This window comes from Triturus cristatus, chromosome 6 (assembly GCF_964204655.1).
Source record: "Triturus cristatus chromosome 6, aTriCri1.1, whole genome shotgun sequence".
Taxonomy (NCBI): domain Eukaryota; kingdom Metazoa; phylum Chordata; class Amphibia; order Caudata; family Salamandridae; genus Triturus; species Triturus cristatus.
The window spans coordinates 773,464,167-773,478,030 of record NC_140589.1 but is presented as its reverse complement, the minus strand read 5'-3'; the positions used below and the strand labels follow the sequence as shown (position 1 = coordinate 773,478,030).

The 13,864-nt window shown below is 40.5% G+C and overlaps 1 protein-coding gene across 4 annotated transcripts in view; it reads left to right on the top strand.

Moving 5' to 3' along the window:
• Window positions 1–13,864, top strand: part of LOC146817852 (amine sulfotransferase-like) — a 388,273-nt gene that overhangs the window by 310,524 nt on the left and 63,885 nt on the right. Inside the window, exon 8 of one of the 4 annotated variants that reach the window (XR_014963025.1) lies at window positions 3,502–6,387. The exons of the other annotated variants lie outside the window; for them this stretch is intronic. The gene's annotated coding sequence lies outside the window, so the exon portion shown is untranslated. Of the gene's footprint in view, window positions 1–3,501; window positions 6,388–13,864 lie in introns of those variants that run through there. 4 annotated transcript variants of the gene reach the window in all.

Sequence of the window (13,864 nt, the reverse complement as noted above, 5' to 3'; positions counted from 1 at the left end):
CTCGTGTCTTTTGGAACTTTCTTCAGCAACTCTTCACGTGGTCGGGTCTTGACTTTGTTTAGTTGTTCTAAAACAAGTTTCTCAGGATATCCTCTGTCTGTATAGTTCGTTATTTGTTGATGCCATGTGGATTCACATGCCATATCTGTAGAAGAAATTCTTCTCGTTCGCAAAAATTGGGACACTGGTAGATTCCGGATCAACGAAGGAGGATGGAAACTGCTGAAAAGCAGAGCATTATTTCTGTCTGTTGGTTTTTTGTACACACTCGTTTGTATTTCGCCTTGTCCAATGTCAATCCATACGTCTAAAAAAGCAATAGATTTGCGGCTTATTGTATGAGTGAATTGAATTCGAGGATCGATCAGGTTTAGTGTACGTATGTTATTGATAAGTTCTGGTTCTGACTGATTCCAAATGAGGAAGATGTCGTCTATGAAGCGTTTGAAGAATATAAGACCTTCTTTCCATGTGGGGTCCCGGAGGATATAGTCATGTTCGAATTTTGCCATATACGTATTAGCGTATGCTGGTGCTCCTGGAAATCCCATAGATGTTCCATTTAGTTGTATGTAGAACTTTTCTTCCCAACAAAAGTAGCTGTTTTGTAAGCAAAACTCCAGTAGTTGTATAATGAAATGCTTAGGTATTTGTGTATTTTCTTGTTGCAATAAAGCCCATTCAACTGCTTCAATTCCGTTAGCATGTGGTATCGAAGTGTATAATGCTACTACATCAATAGTGCATAAAATCCAATTTTCTGTATTTAGGTGATTAAACATTTGTAAGTTTCTCAGGAAGTCCGTAGTATCTTCAATGTAAGTCTCCCAATTTTGAACAAATGACTGTAAGAATGTATCGATAAACCTGCCTGGTTTTTCAAATATTGAGTCGCATCCGGAGACGATAGGTCTAAATGGAGGATCCATCAAATTTTTGTGGATCTTTGGTAGTAGGTAAATTTTGGGTCTCCTTGGGAAGTCAGTCCAAAGGTATTTTTTGGTTGGTAGGTCAATCCAATTGAGTTCTTCCGCTTTATCCAACATGAGATTGAGATTGTTGGAAATTTCCTTTGTAGGGTCTTTATCAAGTTTTCCATAAGTGTCTTCGTTTGTGATGTGTTCGAGAACTTTCCTTTGGTAATGCTCGGAGTTCATGATTACTAATCCTCCCCCTTTATCTGCTTTTGATATTGTAATTGTTGGGTTTCTGGCGAGTCTGATTAAAACACTTTTTTCCGCTCTACTCAGATTGTTTGTTTTACTAGAATATTTTATCTTTTTTAGGTCTTGTTGTACCAATAGTTCAAATGTGTCCAGAGTTTTGTGGGACACTGGAGCAACAAAAGTGCTCTTTGGTTTGAAAATTGGGAGTGATACATCTGTAGTAGAGTTATCCGATGTGTCTTGGGGGCAAATGTTGGTGAAAAAGTTACGAAGTCTCAAGATTCTCATGAATTTATATAGAGCTACTTCTGTCTCCAATTCTGTGCTGTTATAGGTGCTCACAAAGGACATGCCTTTGTTCAGTACTTTTTCCTCGAACGATGTTAGTTTTAGAGAAGAGATATTTATGATGAGGCTTTTGTTTGGCTCCTCAGGCCCTTTTTGCTTTTGTCTTTGTCCTTTTCCTCTCCTTGTTTTTCGGTACCGCTGATTGTTTTGGTTTGACTCTTGTCTGGGGGTCTCCCTTGCTCTCTGCTGGAGTCCAAAAAAGAAGATGAAGAACCTGAAGTGCTAGGTGTTGCACCTGACGAACTTTCTGTTGGTGGTTTGGTCGTAGATTTTGAACTGGCGCTGCCTGTAAATGAAGCTCTCTGAGTATCAATGTCTGAATCGGATACAACACTTTCCTCTGAGGATGCTTGGGTGGTTTTTTTGGTGGTAAATCTTCGTTGTGTGTATACATCGGCCCAAGTATAAACTTCATTCAGCTTATAATCAATTGTATCTCTCTTAAATTTTCGCAATTTGGTTTCTTGTAACTCTTTTCCATATTTCTCTAGTTTAAGGTTGAGACTTTCTAGGAATTGTCCCCATGGTTCAACTTCCATTCTTGTTGATAATTCAGTTTTTAAAGTGTTTATTTCTTCTTCTAAATCCCGAATTGTTTTGGACAGTTCCTCAATTATCAGCAGTATCAGATCCAGAGAACATTTATTTAAAATGGAGTACCATTTTTCCATGAATTGTGGGTTGTTTTGAAGCCTGAAAAGCATTGGACGTATTGATAGTCTTAAACCACGCGGGATTCGTTTGACTCGATGGTATTGTATAAGTGTAGAAGCGTGTAAACGTTGGTTCAATTCTCTTCTGGTGAGGTATTCCAGTTGGCGTAATTGTTGTGTGACTGATCCGCTCTGTGCGTCAAATGATTTTGTCTCCTTAATTAAGTTGTAAATTTCATTTGCGTCTTCTGTTGTGTAAACTTTAGTTGTGGCTCGATTTTCAGTAATACTGGAGATAGATTCGAAAGACATTTTTATGCGGTGCAGTCCACCAAAGTCGCAAAAGTGAAAACGTTGAAAATGGGTGGTGGGCGCACTCGTTTTTTAGGAGATAAACTGAGATTATGACGGTAGGCGTGCAATATTGCCTTATGCTTGTGTGGCACGTGGTATGAAGGAAAGGGGGTGGCCTAGTATAAAATTTACCAGGACTGCAATATGCACAGCTATAAAATTGTTTCAACATTTAATTCATTTCACTTCAAAATAAACAATGATCATATGCAATTTTATCATGTGAGCTTCCACGATATACATGATCATTCAATGTGTATACATTTATACAGTAATAAACGCAAGTTACTAATGAAATAATTTTTCAAACACCCAATGCATTTCGGGACATTTGTGGTCCCTTCTTCAGGGGTAAGCTGTTGGAGAAGAAAGGAGAGTGTATGTCAGAATCTGCACGGTGCGTGAACAGAATGTCGTGTTTTTTAATTTAATAATGAGGTATACGATACCTTTCAGTAGTTCACATGAGTTACATGTTTGTATTCTGTGGAGAGAGTTCAAGACAATGAAAGTATAAGAACAACTAATCTCTCTGTGAATTAATAATGATAAATAATGCAAGGAGCCCCGATTTCGTACCTGGACAGTTATGTCATTTTACACGATTCTCATGTTGCTAACGAGGAAGAATCTGCAGAAATAAAAACTCTATATTAACTACGTTGTGTGAAGCATTATGTCTGGATACACTCAATGCTTAAAGCCAAGCTCACCTTAATAACAACAGTTCAGGTGGCGGTGAAAACCGTTACTGGAGCAGTATGTTACTGATCTGAAAATAAAGGACGAACCTTACATTCCAGTCAAATTTTTAAGTGCAAACCCATAGAAATGGGGTCGTAAAGTGTAACGTCCTTACCGATTCGAAGAAACGTTCGTGATGAAGTATGTCTCGGTCGAAGTTGGTAGTTCATCAGTATCAGGTGAGTAAATAGTCGCGCTGTAAAGCGTGGACATAGAAACTAAAATAAGTGGCTTAGGTGTGGAAGAAACAGACACAAATTTGCTACTATCACAATGAAAGTACCAACTAGGAGCAGGGTAAATGGTGACGTGACTTTAATTTCCTGACTGCTCAACTAAGATAAGATGATGGGAGAGATGGGAGCGAGAGTGTTTCAAAAGATTTAGTAAAAACTTCCAAAACGATTTAGACTCTAATGAGTGAAAGCGGATCATGAGCTCTAGTAGACCTGGTATGTAGCTACGGTCTAGTGATTGGTGCTTGTGGGATGGTTTCGAGTGCGCTTGTTGTCATGTAGTGGAAGGGAGGTAGCAAATTTTTGTGTTAGACTTACGCAGTTGGGAATACAGTGGCAGCTCCTCTACTAAGGAAGAGGAGCGTCGCCCCACTTCTTTGCCGTAGTGTAAATAAAGGATACATAAAATGATAATAACTCAATGTTATTGTCAATTTATTTTTCCTGCTAAAGCAGCTTGGTGGGGAGTGGCTGCTCTGCTCAAAGTGGTGGTGGGCAATCTGTAAGTGTGCATGAATGTTTGACCGGCTGTCTTGGGCGGGCAAAACAGTCATGTGCACTTTGCATGTTCTCCACTCAGGCTGCATTACAGCCTGAGTTTAGAACATGCCCAGGCTTCCAGTCCCCATCTGAGTGCGGAACCACGGTGCTCAGACCAATCACAATGCTGCATTGCAGCATTGTGATCGGCTTAGGGGAGCCTGAGTGCTTCCTGTTCCGGCCCGACGTGGAGGAAAGATGGAGGAGTGACGCAGCGATCAAGTAAGTTTCTTTTTCTTTTATTTACACCCCCTTACAGCCGTCCCCTGCCTTGCCATCCCTGATTTGTGCCGGTTGCCATTGTCCAAATATGTTTTTTTTAATGTTGGAGTTTTCTTAACACTGCATGCCACATCAGAGTGCAAGATTTAGTAAAGGACAGGAAGGTAGTAAAATTTAGGTCTGGGTGGAACTCGCTGAATTTAACTCCACGGAATTCCGTGGAGTTACATAAAAACTCCACGAGATTCTGTGGAGTAACACCAACAGGCAGAAAATGCACATTGTGATCTGCATGCTTGGATTCTAGCACCGGTAGTGCATTTACAACTGAAAAATCTGTGCAAATGGCACCACACTATTTTCAAGTTGATTTTGCTGCCACTCGAGTAGAAAATCTATGTGGGAAGCAGCCCTCTGACCGAGCCCACCCTCATTCCTAAAATCTCACAGGAAGTCCTCCTAGCGACCAAAAATCACAATAGGGAATGCTAAATCTCGCTCATGCTTGCTAGCTTGCATTCTGAAGCCTTGTATTGTTATACGAACCAGAAATAAATTTGGATTGGCCGATTTTGCCGGGAACTCCGCATTACAAGAGTAACACGGAGCCTCCAAATTTCTCCAGTTCTGACTGCAGATTTAGATTTCCACCTGGGCCTAGTAAAAATACAACTTTCACAGGAAGTTAGAAAAAAGCAGAACGAAAGAAGAGATTGCCTTATCATCATTTCTCAGTCACTATCTCAAATATAGTGGGGATCTCAGTAAAATCCCATTTTCAGCAGCTCAGTATTCAGCATTATCATGAAGCAAATGTATTTTTGTTTGTCCTAGAGGCTTGTGATAAGGGCATTTTAGAGTCTGGGATCCTGAACCACTAGGAGCCCATTTTGGGCACTGTTATTACAATCCTGAGAATGGGAATACACTTGGCCCGCAACTTAAGCTTTACTCTTTCATTTTAATTCAAAGATAAGCATGAGCTTAAAAGCTGTAGTTTCCCTACTATATTATTTGCCACTTTCATAAATCAATAATGCCTTAAATTCCCATCTTGTCTACCCACTGCCATGATGTTTTGAAACCTGGGATACACCTTTCATAAAACTGTAGAATGAAATGTCCATAAAGTGCAATAGCAGATGTTGGTGGACAAAGCAAAACATGATCATATTCACCCAACTCACAAATCACTGTGCATAGCTTTTGCCCATGTGCAGCAGTGGATATTATGCCTGGTGGCAGGCAACTCACTGCAACTGACTTAACCCTGTGCAGCACATGGCCTTTGACTATGCACGGTGTGTGGTTGGTTGCAGTGTCAGGGTTGCCGTCAGGTCCTATACCCAACACCCCAGGGCTGCCTCCAGCTGAGAACACATGCGGGTGGCTTGCAGCCAGACCCAGCCCCTGAAACCCCAAATGACCAAACCACACCACATACTGCCTTTGGCTAGTCCAGACCTGTGCCTAACTCACTAGTGGCAGCAAACCTACCATTGCCAGCCAACCCCCCACAGGCAGCCATGGTGTGGTTGGTTGCAGGGTCTGTGCTGCCGTCAGGTCCTGCACCCAACACCCCAGGGCAGCTTTCAGGTGAGTACCACATGTGGATGGCTTGTAGCCAGAGCCAGCACCTAAAACCCCAAATGACCATACCACGCCACATATTGCCTTTGGCTAGTCCAGCCCTGTGCCCAACTCCCTAGTGGCAGCAAACTTACCATTGCCAGCCAACCCCCCCACAGGCAGCCAACTCCCCATGGACCCCACCACTCATTTCTATATTTGGAATATTTGTTTGCAGTACCACAGTACTCCTATGGTACCACTGCACAACGGACACTCCAAGATACAGTGGGATAATAGTGCATGCTTTACTTTGTAATGCTTGCACAATCCAAAGGTATACTGCAATATTCCTGCAGGGCCTCAAGGGAGGGCTGTGCTGGATCGATGTAGCGCAGCCAATGAACGATTTTATGTATGAAGATCTCATTGTGTTGCTTCTTGAGGACCTGCTCCTCCCAATAGCCCACATGCAAACATGCGTAGCTAGGAGAGAAGCAGGCCCCCATAGCAACACCCTGTATCTGCTTGTAGATCTCTTTACCAAACAAAAAATAATTGTTATTCAGACACCATGTAATAAGGGCAATTAAGATCTTATTATGTTGATGATATTCACATGGCCTGGACTCTAAAAAATGATTAACAGCAATCATACCAGTTGAATGTTCTATGCTGGTGTACAATGATTCGATATCTAATGTTATTAAGATCAGATTATCCGTCCAAACAATATCATTGAGTTTTTTCAGGAAGTCACCAGTGTCTTTGACATATGAGGGCAACGATTTTACCAACTCTTGTAAAAAGTAGTCCACATACTCCCCCACATGTTCTGCCATGCTGTTAATAGCAGAAATTATGGGGTGACCCGGAATTGGTGTGACTTTTTTGTGGACTTTCGGTAAGAGATATAGGAAGGGAAGGACAGGATATTCATTGAACATATATTGATACTCTTCTGTAGTAATCAATCCTTCACACTTCCAATATTGTAGCTCTTTTTTTATAGAGTCCTTTGCTTTGTTGTATTCCCTCATAGTAGTTCGTTATTAAGTTGTCGCATAGCTTCTAGAACATAATCTTTTTTAGGCCACAGTACAATGTTACCACCGTTATCTGATTTTTTGATCACAATTTCTAGATCTTTACTCAATTTATTCATCAGATTCTGATATTGTATTTTATTGCGCTGCATCTTGCATTTTTTATAATTGACTTGGCGGTGTAGTTTTTTTATGTCCTCTGTGACGCGTTCATGGAAGATGTTAACTGCGTCTTTAGGCATCATTGGTAAGAATGTGGATTTTGGATTGTAGGGACTTTCGCCGGCTACTTTTTGAAGTAAATCTATTTTTTGTAACCTCTGTTGAGTGGAATCTACAGATTCTTTCTGTTGGCTGTTTGTACTAGACTCATTGCTTAAGTCATGCATGGTTAGGAGTGTCTGTATATCTGATACTTGTAATTTGGGTGGATCTTTAGGTTCAGAAAGTTGTGCCACTTTAGCTTTTTCAAGTCCTGTTTTTATAGTAAAGAACTTTTTGAGTTTCAATTTACATATAAAACAAAACATATCCACCCTAGTGTTCGCATAATTAAAGTTACTTTCTGGACAGAAATTAAGTCCTAGAGCGAGCAGTTGCTCTTCAGCCTTGGTTAGTGTGGTCGTTGACAAATTAATGATGGTTTTTTCATTATCAGTGGTTATTGCTTGCGCCATTGATCCCTTTTCTTCTTTTCTTTTGGCTTCATGTTGCCACCTACGGCGCCGCGCTCTTCTAGCTGTGTTCCGCCTTTTTCTATTGGATTCTTTTCGTTTCTCGGTCTCAATGTTTGTCTCCGTTCCTCCACTAAAAAATCAATCTCTTCTCCAAGGCTCAGAATTGTATTGTTTGTTATGCTTGCAACATTTGATCCCTCCATGCTTGAGTCACTTGTTATGGATTCAGTATTCGTACTTGGAGCATTTACATCATTTGATATTGTTTGCACGTTACTTGTAACATTCGATTTTGCCTTTCCACTGAATTTAAATTTTTTAGCATTTTCAGATTTTCGGGCAAAAGTGTAGATTTGGCCTAATTCATAATCTGCCTGGTCTTGTGCAAACTTATGTACTTTTCTCACTTTTATTTTGTCTTCATGTTTCTTTAACCGTTCACCTATTTCATCTCGTTTTGCCGCAATGAAATCTTTTTTATCGGATTTACTCAGTTCTTTATTGATGTTTGCAATGTCCATTAGTAGCATTTAGCGATCAATCTCGGCATATTTAATTAAAATATGGACCAGGTTCATGGAAGCTACTAGATTACTCTCACCCCACTCCTTAAGCATCTGGGGATTGGGGTTATCAAGACTTGGAGCAAGCATTATCCTAAGTCCCCGCGGTACTCTGTTAACTTCCACATACTTCGTTAAAGATTTATGCTCCCACCACTTCATGATCTCGTTTTTCATTTTCTTTTCCAGATCTTTTAAAAGGAATTTAACATCATTATCTGTATTGGTTTCAGCCACTTTTGTGTTGGGCGTATTGGTATTAACTTTAGGTAAATTGTTAAAAAGCTCATCCGCTGCTGCTTCCCGTTCACGTACTGCGTCTGCGGACATTTTTTGAGGATATTTATATGAATTCTAAGCTTCGCAATGCGCGGGCTTATCGGTTAATCTGCCGAAAAATCCTTTCTCCCCACCTACATGTGTGCCGTCTCACTCACCAGCATTGAAGAAGTTCCTTCGTGAGTCCTCCGACCTGACCGATGGCGTCCTCTCGCGGGTGTATGCTCTTCCGGCTCGTAGGGGGTTGCAGCCAATTTTCCTTTCCGGATTCCAAGCAACGTTAGGTTGTGGGCTGCTACCAACTTCTAGGGAGGGGTCCGTTTACCGGAAGCAACCAAACTTCTGTATATTGATGCATACAAACAACTCCCAGCACTTCCTCTCGGCGATATATATATATCTTCAGGGAACATTTATTTCTACCTTTTATTCAAATACAACCTAAACTACTCAAACATTAGACATTCGAAAGTTATAGTTGGAACTTTAATTTATAGTTTACAGATCACCTGGAATTAAGTAGAGTAGAGTGATATGTGGTACAGTGGAGTGGCTTACAATGCAATAGGGTACACTGGAATAGAGTACACTGGAGTGGTGAAGAGTGGGGTGCCGTAGAGTGGAGTGTTGTACAGTGGAATGCAGTACGATGGAGTAGCATATAGTGGAGTGGCATAAAGTGGAGTAGTGTAGAGAAGAGTTTGCACACTGGAGTGGCATACAGTAGAATGGCGTTCATTGGAGTGGCGAAGAGTGGAGTGGCATAGAGTGCAGTTTGATAAAGTGTATTAGCATACATTGAACTAGTGTACAGTACAGTGGTTTACATTTACAGTAGAGTCAAGTGTGGTCGAGTGGAGCACAATGTAGAGTGGAGTGTCAAAGAGTGGAATAGCGTATAGTGGAGTGATGTAGAGTGAAGTAGCATAGAGTGTAGTGGGTAGACTGGAGTCGCATACAGTAGAACAGCACACAGTGGAATACTGCAGTGGGTACTAGCATACAGTGCATTGGCTTAGACTCTAGTGCCATAGAGTAGAGTGGCATAGAGTGGAGTGATGTAGAGTAGAGTTGAGTAGTCTATAGTGGTGTAGAGTGCAGTTGCGTACAGTAGAGTGGTGTACAGTTAAATACTGTATATAAGAGTGGCATAGAGTGGCGGTGTAGAGTGGTGTTGATTAGACTGGAATACCATACAGTAAAACTCTGTACAGTGGATTTGCACACAATGGAATAGTGTAGAGTGGATTGGTGCACAGTGTTCTGGTGTAGAGTGGCACACAGTGGAGTGACATAGAGTAGAGTAGCATAGAGTATAGTGTTGTAGAGTGGAGTTGCGATTAGTGGAATAGAGTACAGTGGAATAGCGTACAGGGGAGTAGCACACAGTGGAGTGGCATAGACTGGCCTGCCATAGAATTGAGTGACGTACAGTATAACAGCGTAGAGTAGAGGGGTGTAGAATGGAGTGGTGTAGAGAGTGGAGTGAAGTAGATTGGAGTGGCATACAGTATAATAACATAGAGTAGAGTGGTGTAGAGTGTAGGGGGGCATAGTGGAATGATGTAGATTGGAGTGGCATAGAATGCAATAGCGTAGAGTGTAGTGGCATAGAGTGGAGTGGTGCAGAGTGAGGTGTGTTAATTGAAACAAATGTAGTGTGAAAATGTGTGAAAGGATGTAGATGTAATGTGATAGAAATATACATTATGAGGTGGACATTTTAATTTTTATTAGTATGTGTGAATAGTGTAAGTAATGTTAAAGCTATGTCTTAAAAAAGTTAGTTATAGATTGTGCCATGGTATCATGTGGCAGGTTTGCGGTATCCTGCGGTATATGCGTAGGAGAAGTCAGTATGTGATTGGCTAATGTCTGAGTTTACCAGTTTTGCTGCATTTTGCAGTGTGCATTTTGTTGCATTCTTTGATATAGGTAAGTATTAGGTATTGTTGTTCTTCACTACCTACTGCCACTTTATTTAAGTAGAAAGAGGTAAAGAATTGTATTTATGATTTTCTTTATATTTTATAGTAGTCTAGAATTGCACAATTGTTGTAAGTAGTGCAGTCATTTTTAAGTATTAGTGTGCTACTCTGTAGACTTTTCTGTGCATATTTATATTTGATAACAATAGAAAATACACTGTACTACACCAGATATGTAAAATATGGTGTATTACAGTGTACTTTTATTTTTTAACATATTTATTTGGTTTTAGTTTATTACTGAAGCAGTATGTAGAATATATAGAATATATAGAAACTTGTAAATATTTTTTCCTAACTATTACCACTTTACTAAAGTGGTGATATGTAGTGGAAAACGCCAAACCTACTTCTTACCTAGATCTTAAGGAATAATTCAGAACACAGGCAAACTGTGCCTAAAAGCAACATGACAGCCTGTACTTTTTTTAATGACTTGTCATTGCTATGTACCACAGTAGTTCTGCTAAATACTGTGAACTTATATAGCAACAACAGATATCACAAAGTTAAAATGCCTTATACCTTAAAAAATACTTATACTTATATCCAGTATCCCCAAAGGATCATCAGCACATCATTATGTATAATCCTGCAAAATTTCATATAAGTCCGTTCAGTCCTTTTGGAACTATGTTCAATACAAAATTCTATGTAAAATGCATTGGGGTCAAAACTTGTTTTGGGGGCCCCTTTTTTGTGAACTTCTAGGCCAATCACTGCGAAACTTTGCATTTTCTGCTAATGTACAAGGAATAATAGGTCTGCAAAGTTTAGTGGAGAGTCGTCAAATAGGTGCAAAGTTATTAAGTGGCAAAATTCAGATGAATTCCTATCCCTGGTAACCCCAACTTTAAACATATTGACTGAAAAACCAAAGGTTACAGGTATGTTATAGTTAGGCTCAGATTTCACATGTACAAAACCAGTGACATTCAGCAGTTATAGATACTTGAGCTAACTATAACTTATACTCCCAATGCACTGCTTATGACATATTACGTTACTCATGACATTACTGATGACATCAATGAAGACATCTCAAATGATATTACTGATGACATCATCCAGTTAGTGTGTTTTGTAATTGTTTCTGAAACTTAAATATATTTACTAATCTCCAGCATAAATTAAATTACTCTTCTTTCTGTACTACTTATGAGTGATATAGTTTCTAACATATGTCATCTAAGTGACTTTGTGAGTGTCTATATCAGTGTGTGAGTGGGTGACTGAGTGGCTGTGTGATTGTGTGAGTGTTTGTGTGAGTGTCTGTATGGATCTGCCACTGGGTGTGTGAGTGGCTGTATAGTTCTGGCAGTGGGTGTATGGGTATGTGAATGGGTTTGTGAGTGCTTTTCTGGGTGTGCGATTGCATGTGTGAGTGGTTGTATGGGTATGTGAGAGGTTGAATGAGTGTGAGTGGGTGTATTGGTGTGTGAGTGGGTGTGTGAATGCTTGTGCCATGTGTGAGTGGGTTTGTGAGTGGTTGTTTGGGTGTTTAAGTGGGTGTGTGAGTGCTTGCAGGGGTGTGTGAGTCGTTGTATGGATCTGTAATTGGATGTGTGAATAGTTGTATAAGTGGTCGTATGGGTGTGAGACTGGTTGTGTGGGTTTGTGAGAGGGTGTGTGAGTGGTTCTTTGGATGTCATCAGTGATGTTATTTGAAATGTCATTAGCGATGAAACTGACCATGTCACAAATTATGTAATATGTGAGGTCATAAGCAGTGCATTGCTGGGGTGTAAGTTATATAACTGCTGAAATTCGGTGGTTTTGTACAAGTGAAACCTGTGCCTAACTATAACTTCCCTGTAACATTTGGTTGTTTCAGGGAATTTCTAAGGTTTTTTTAATTCTATTTCCTAACTATAATGTCTCTGTAACCTTAGTTTTTTTGTGAACTTCTAAGATTTTTTTTTAAATAATTCATAACTGTAACCTGTAACATTTGAGAGTTGGTGTGTGAGTGGCTGAATGGTGGACTAAGTGGCTGTGTGAGTAGCTGTATGTGTCTTTGGGTGGGTATGTTAGTGTTTTTATGGGTGTGTGAGTGGCTGTATGGGTGTGTGTGTCTGTGTTGATCTGTTAATATATGTGAGAGTTGCTGAATGGTTGTGTGAGTGGGTGTGTGAGTGTTTTTGTGGGTGAGTGAGTGGCTGTATGGGTATGTGAGGGGGTGTGAGAGTTGCTGAATGTTTGCGTGAGTGGGTGTCTAAATACATGTATGGGTGAGTCAGTAGCTGTGTGAGTGACTGGGCCAGAACAGAAGGCCACCTGCCCCTTTATCCAACAAGAGTCCACAGTATTGCACCAAATCTCTACCCAACCAGAGTATTTTCTAATGGTTGGTTAGTAAGTGATACCTCGTTGGGGAAATGTCTAGTGTATATTCTACACTATAGCTGCATAATGGATTACAAGGAACTGTCTCCAGTGAGCTTGTGTGCATGTAATTTCAGCAATGTGATTGTTCCTCGAGCGTCTTTGTCCACAAACCTGTGATAACATGAATTCTTGTCTAGAGAAGAGGGCGTGACAACATAAAGGGGAATCTCAACTATACAAGGATACTTCCTCCTAACTATATGAAGGAAGTGCTTCTTTGTTTGGTGATGATGCCCTCAATATTCCTCTGCATCAAGAACATATCATGAAAAGTGTCAGGAAACACACTCGGAAGCCTTTTGGTGAGCTGTCCATCAACGTGGGAAAAGGCGGGAAGTCCTTTGCATACTACTAAGGAAAAAGGGACGGACCAAATGGGGGACGTTGCAGATGATTTGGGGCATTTGCATACTACGTATAACTAAACACGAGAACCCTAAGATCTCAAGACACGAAAGAAACCACTCATCACAGTACCTATGGATCAGATTGCCCCCCAATAGATCAACAATGCATTGACCTCCATTAAGGATTTCAGATTGTTTTTCGAACAGGAATTTTAAGAGGGAAACACACTTGCTTTGCCTTCACCAAGCTCAAAAAGCTAGAATCATTTGTGCTTTACAGAAGTGGAGCTTCAACAGGAGCACCTGCTGTGTTTATATTTGTAAGTGCTTCTCGCTGAGGTTTAATTTCTGTGAAATGGGCATCAGGCCATAACGGAACTTCGTTTTTTCGAAGAAGAGTCTACAGTTTTGCCCAAAATGTCTATTCAACTGTAATACTTTCTACTGGTAAATTAGTGAGTGTTACCAAGTTAGGTAAATATCTAGTGCATATTTTACACTACAGCTGTGTAAAAACCCACAAGGTAATGTCGCCAGTGACCTTGAGTGCATGTAATTTTGGCAATGTGATTGTTCCTCAAGCGTCTTCATCTACAAATCTGTGATTACATGAAACCTTGTCAAAAGAAGACAACGAGACAACAAAGAGGTGAATCTCAACTATATGAAATGAAGGGAAGAGGGGCCGCGTGCCCCCCTTCCCAGGCTGATTTTGGTCCTTAGGCCCGCATCCTCTGAGGCCCG